The sequence below is a fragment of the Colobus angolensis genome, unplaced genomic scaffold, assembly GCF_000951035.1.
Source record: "Colobus angolensis palliatus isolate OR3802 unplaced genomic scaffold, Cang.pa_1.0 Scaffold50, whole genome shotgun sequence".
NCBI classification, from domain to species: domain Eukaryota; kingdom Metazoa; phylum Chordata; class Mammalia; order Primates; family Cercopithecidae; genus Colobus; species Colobus angolensis.
The window spans coordinates 8,122,707-8,129,444 of NW_012118488.1; positions in this window are offsets into that span (position 1 = coordinate 8,122,707).

The following is a 6,738-nucleotide window of genomic DNA, read 5'->3' on the forward strand; positions in this document are numbered from 1 at the left end:
AGAACTCTGTGTGGGTTAAAACTCCACATTTCCCCTCGGCGTTGCCCTAGTGAGTATCTCTGTGAGGGCTCTGCCCCTGCAGCAGACTTCTGCCTGGGCATCAGGCTTTTCCATACATCCTCTGAAAGCTAGGTGACAGCTTCCAAGTCTCCTTCATTCTTGCATTCTGCACATCTTCAGACTTAATACCATACGAAAGTCACCAAGGCTTATGGCTTGTGCCCTCCAGAGGTTTGGCCTGAGCTGCACCCTGAGCCCTTTTGAGTGGAGGTTGAAGCTGGAATAACCAGGATGTAGGGAGCAGTGTCCTGAGGATGAGCAGGGCAGTGGCTCCCTGGGCCTGGCCCCTGAAACCAACATGAGATTTGAAGGGGACAAACATCCAAATGGAATCATCAAGCATTCATAATGTTAAAGGTTCTGACAACTTCCTCTTCTAGGAAGGTGGAGTAGACATGCTTTTGTTCTATTCCATCTGCTATGTACAACCAAACTAACCAAACATAAGAAGATTCTAAAAGGTGGAGAGAAGGAGGTAGCGTGGCTAGGGACTTTGGGACCCAAGAAACAACACAATGGTGAGTTCCCTGGGTGTTTATGTTGCTTCACATTATCCCAGATTTAGGGCTGAGAAAGGTGGCAACCTGGAAACACCCTATTAAAATTCTTCTATCTTGAGCCTAAGGGCCAGGAAAAGGGTAACCCACCAAGAGAGTAAACCTTTAGATAGAACTTCTCTACTCCGTCAACATGATCTGGTGTAGGTGTGGCAGCACTTTCACCCATATTAGCAAAAGCCAAGTGGAAACCTATACCTCCACTTTTGTGAGACTATAATGAGACATCCCAACACCACCACCCGGGTGGTGTCAGAGAAAGTCAAGCAAAGGACTGAAACAGTTGTACTATGAGGTGGTAACATGTCTGCACCTACTCACATAGTATCAGTGGAGAAGATGTGTGAGGGCCTGTACTCCCACCTAGCAGTAACAAGATACCCTCATCTTCTCCACTAGGGTGATGTCAAAGAAGACCTAGTGGAGGCGCAGGACTTTCACCACGTTCAAGTGGTTATAAGGACATGCCATTCACATTGTTCACAGACATCGCAAGCAGACTTGGATCTTTCATCTCTGCGTAGCAGTAATGAGAAGCTCGTATAAATGGATGGTGAGTGGTGAACCTGAACTTCTGCCTCCACCTGCCAGTCACAAGGTGGTATTTCAGTTTCCCTTCCTGGGTAGTATCACGAAGAGTCAGCTATAATAGAAGTCATAAACAAGATTTAGACTTTCCTAACATAATATAAAAATGTAAAGATTTCAACAAAGAATTATTTATATCAAAAATACAGAAAATCCCATTTCATTTTATTTTGTAATATTAGTAATTTGTGTCTTTTTCTCCCTGTGAGAGGTTTGCTAACGTATTTTCTTTTTTAAAAAAATCAAATTTTTGTATTGATTTTATGAATTAGGTTCTGTCAATTTATTTAACATATTCACTTGTCTTTAATATATTCACTTGTCTTTCTTCTTTTTGCGTTGCATTTATTTTTCTCTTCTTTTTCTAGGTTCTCGAGGCAGGAGCTTAGATTATTTATTGGAGACTCTTCCTCTTTTCTAACATATACATTAATTGCTATATATTTCCCTCTCAGTACCCCTTAGCCATGTCCAACAAATTCTGTATTTTTGCTCTTCTTTGAAACTTCCTCCCTGACCCCTGGATTACTTAGAAGTGTGTTGTTTAGTTTCCACATGTTTTGATATCTTTCTTTCTTTCTGTTATTGATTTCCAGTTTGATTCCATTATGACCAGAGAACACAGTCTGCATGATTTCAAATTTTTAAATGCATTAAAGCTTGTTTTATATCCCAGCGTATGTTCTATCTTGGTATGTTTTCTTAGGATACCAGAAAATAATGTATATTCTGCTGTTATGGGTGCAACTACGTTATTTGGTACATTCAAATTTAGGATTTCTATTTCATATAATGATAAATGGGTCAATCCACTTAGAAGAAATAGAAATCCTAAATTTAAATGTACCAAATAACGTAGTTGCAAATGCATGAAGCAAAACTGATAGAACTGAAAGAAGAACTAAAAAATCCAAAATTATACTTGGAGACTTCAACATCCCTCACTTAACAGATGACAGAACAGGAAAAAAAGTCAGCAAGAACGTGGAACTCAATAACATCATAACCAACAGGATATAATATACGTTTTTAGGACACCCACCCACAACAGGCTCTCATTCTGTGACCCAGGTTGGAGTGCCATGGTTCTATGATAGCTCACTGTAGCCTTGAACTCCTGGGCTGGAGTGATCCTTTCACCTCAGCCTCCTGATACTGCCTGAGACTACAGGCTAGTATCACCACACTGGGCTATTTCTTTTTCTTCTTTTTTTGTAGAGACAGGGTCCTGGCTCACTAGTTGGCAACAGGGAGAAGCATGCAAGAACAGGGTTTGAAATGACATCAGAACCAAGGTATAGCTTGCTTATGCAATAGCAAAGCGAGGAGAACTAACAAGGTACTAAGCACCTACAAAATACCAGTCACTTGATAATTTTATTACACTTAATTTTCAAAAATTTCTCTATAATAAATATTCTCACTCTTATTTTATAGGTGAAGAATCTGAGAATGAGAGATGTTTTCCCAGTGATAGAGTGGGATAGAGTGATAGGTGATAGAGGCTGAATTTGAATTTAGATCTTGCTGACTCCCAAGTATACATTGTGGATGCTACACTTGGATTCAGGAACAAGGTATATGCTTCCTGCCACGGAATGAGTTCTGAATGTGCTTTATCCCATAGGTATGGTGGGATGCCCCCATCAGCTAGTAGTCTGAAAGAATGACACTAGTGCAAAAAATATAATTGAGACTATATTGACTTGGAGAAAAAGTAATTGCTGTCTTTGCCATTAAAAGTAATGGCAAAACCTTCAATCACTTTTGCACCAACATAATAGGTCAGCACATTGGAAGAGTTTGATATATTTTTATGAAAAGTTTTAATAAGCTTTATAATGTCTTTATTGAAGACCTAAGTACCACTGTAGTACAAAAAAAGGACAAAGTGATTGATTTATTCTCTGTTTTCTTGGCATTTTCTATGTACCTTTTTTTCAGCAAATGGTGCTGAGAAAATTGGATTGAGATTTGCAGAAGAATGAAACTAGACCCCCTAACTCTCACCATATGCAAAAATTAACTCAAGATAAATGAAAGACTTAAATATAAGATGTGAAACTATAAAAACACTAGAAGAAAACCTTGGGAAAACTCTTTTGGACATTGGCCTAGGCAACGAATTGGTGACTAAGAGCCCAAAACCACAAGGAACAAAAACAAAAATAGGCAAACGAGATTTTAACAAAGAAGTTTCTGCAGAGTCAAAGAAATAATCAACAGAATGAATGTACAACCTGCAGAATGGGAGAAAGAGCCCCACCCCTAGAGGGAGTCTTGCTCTATTGTACAAGCCGGAGTGCAGTGGTGCTACCTCGGCTCACTGCAACCTCCTGGGTTAAAGCAATTCTCTTGCCTCACCCTCCCGAGTAGCTGGGACTACAGTCGCGCGTCACCACGCTCAGCTAATTTTTGTATTTTTAGTAGAGACGGGGTTTCACCATGTTGGCCAGGGTAGTCTTGATCTCCTGACCTCGTGATCCGCCCACCTCAACCTCCCAAAGTGCTGGGATTACAGGTGTGAGCCACCATGCCGGCCATGTTCTCTTCTTTATCTTATCTTTTCAGTCATTCTACTTGAAATCATAGACTAAGTAACACCTTCTTATGGATGACTTCCTTGATGTCCCCAAAAAGAAGTGACATATTCCTGCCCTGGAACATAAAATGCATTTTATAAAAATTACTTAATGGTAGTTGTTTTTGCTTTTCATTATGCCTTACATCTCTTGAAAGCACAGGTTATGCTAGCAAAGCCAGAGAAATTTTAAACTCCTAGCAGACATGTTTCATATTAACACACAAATACGTACGTTTATATACAATAAGTATGTCCCTTAAGAGATTGCTGAGTTTTAGGCTTAATCTTCAACTTATGTACATGCACATATACAAACAAAAGTGTATATGTGAGTGTAAATATATATAATTATGTATATTTATATATATTTTACACACACACACACACATATTCCATCCTGAGTGGAAAACCAAATCCATTTGACAAATGCAAATAATGTCTTCTTATTTAACTAATTTTTCAAGATGTATCTTACTTTCTAAAGCCACATTATTTTGAAAGAAAAGCTGCTTTTCTTCTTGAAGAGACAGATTTATAAGTTTATATTCTAAAAAATTTTTCTCTATTTGATTTATCTGGCTACAAACTAGTTTGTTCTGGGGTTTCAGAACATCAGAAATTTTATTTTCCTTTTGGGCTAAAAGTTCATGAGGATGATAAGCATTCTATCTCTCTTATTGATTTTAAGATAAGCAGTCCAATTTACTATACTTTCTCCAAATAGTAATGCTATCACTTTAGGCATGGTGCCTTCTAATTGTTGAGAATACTGACCTTATTCAACATATTTTGGAGGATCATAAGAGGTTGTGAAACCATTTCATTATGAAAAATAGTTAAAATAACTTACCTACTTAGATTGAAGAATAGAAAACAAAAAAAATGCATTTATTCTGAATAAAATAATGGAGTATAAAGTAATAAAATCTGCATACAGTAGACTAGCCGAGTTCCACAGCCCAGTAGCTTAATGTTCTAAACACATATAACTTTCTTGCACTATTGTTAAATCACTGGCTTTTAGAAATCATAAGCTAAATTAAACACAGTAACATTTTTAAATTGTTCACAATGAATTTCTCTTAAAAATCAATTTTGTGTTTTTTTCAGTATGAAGGGGACCCGATAATCTAGCCCTACATTGCCTAATGAATTTTATTTATGCTTCCATTCTTGAATAAAACTACTTCCCTGGACACTTATTCAGGTGAATTGCCTTAACGTACCCTGAATTGATTAAGAAACTCATTGATACATTTGTTTAAAGATGATTTTTGCAAGGTACTGTGCTAGATAATGCAGATAATACAACACAATAATACTGAAATACAGGGTCTTAGAGACTGCTATAACAGATAAATCAGTGTGTTAAGAGAGGCATAAAGAAAGTATTTGGACTTCTTTTGACAACTTAAACCTCACTTTTGTTCTCACACAGTAATTATATAATTACAGAAAATAAACAAATAAATAAATGTATAACCATATGTGAAAACAGAAAAGGTTAGATAAATATATGAAACATCCCAGAAAGATATTTAAAGAATTGGGAAACTGCAAATGAAAGGGGCAACTGTGGAGAGCATTGCAAGTAAGCAAGGTGGCTGGATACAATATCAATATATAAAATAGTTTTTCTAGACAGCAGCAATAATTAAACATTTAAAAGGTAATAATATAGGCCAGGCGCGGTGGCTCAAGCCTGTAATCCCAGCACTTTGGGAGGCCGAGATGGGTGGATCACAAGGTCAGGAGATCAAGACCAGCCTGGCTAACACGGTGAAACCCTGTCTCTACTAAAAAATACAAAAAAAACTAGCTGGGCGAGGTGGCGGGCACCTGTAGTCCCAGCTACTCGGGAGGCTGAGGCAGGAGAATGGCGTAAACCCGGGAGGTGGCGCTTGCAGTGAGCCAAGATCACGCCACTGCACTCCAGCCTGGGCACAGAGCAAGACTCTGTCTCAAAAAAAAAAGTATAAAAATTAGCTGAGCATGGTGGTGGGGGCCTGTAAGCCCAGCTACTCAGGAGGCTGAGGTAGAAGAATCACTTGAACCTGGGAGGCGGAGGCTGCAGTAAGCCAAGATCACACCACCGCACTCCAGCCTGGGAGACAAAGTGAGATTCCATCTCAAAAAAAAAAAATCTAATATGATTAATTAGTGGGATTTAGGTCTATCATTTTATTATTTGTCTTATGTTCATTCCTTCTAAAATTTCCTCCTTTTCTGCTTTTTTGGGATTATTTGAACATTTTTAGCATTCTATTTTAGTTTATCTGTTGGATTTTTATCTATACCTCTTTGGTTATTTTTCTAGTGGTTGCTTTTGGGATTATAATACACATTCTTGGCCAAGCATGATGGCTCATGCTTGTAATCCCAGCACGTTGGGAGGCTGAGGCAGGTGGATCACAAGGTCAGGAGATCGAGACCAGCCTGGCTAACATGGTGAAACCCCGTCTCTACTAAAAATACCAAAAATTAGCTGGGCATGGTGGCGGGCGTCTGTAGTCCCAGCTACTTGGGAGATTGGGGCAGGAGAATGGCGTAAACCTGGGAGGTAGAGCTTGCAGTGAGCCGAGATTGTGCCTCTGCACTCCAGCTTGGGCAACAGAGCAAGACTCCATTTAAAAAAAAAATACACATTTTTAATTTGTAATAGTCTTCTTTAATATTGTACCGCTTCATATAAAACGTAGAAAGCTTCCAGTATCATAGGTTCATTTTTTGGTACAGTTGAGTGTATTCCATCTACAGAGTCAAAACCTCACAGTTCAATGTTATAATTTTTGCTTTATACTGACATATATATTTTAAATTAAGAGGAAAGTTGTCTTTAAAATTTAATCTACTATTTACCATTTCTGATGCTTTTATTCTTTCCTGATGATCAAATTTCCATCTGGGATCATTTTCCTTCAGCCTGAAAATTTTCTTCAGCAATTCTTT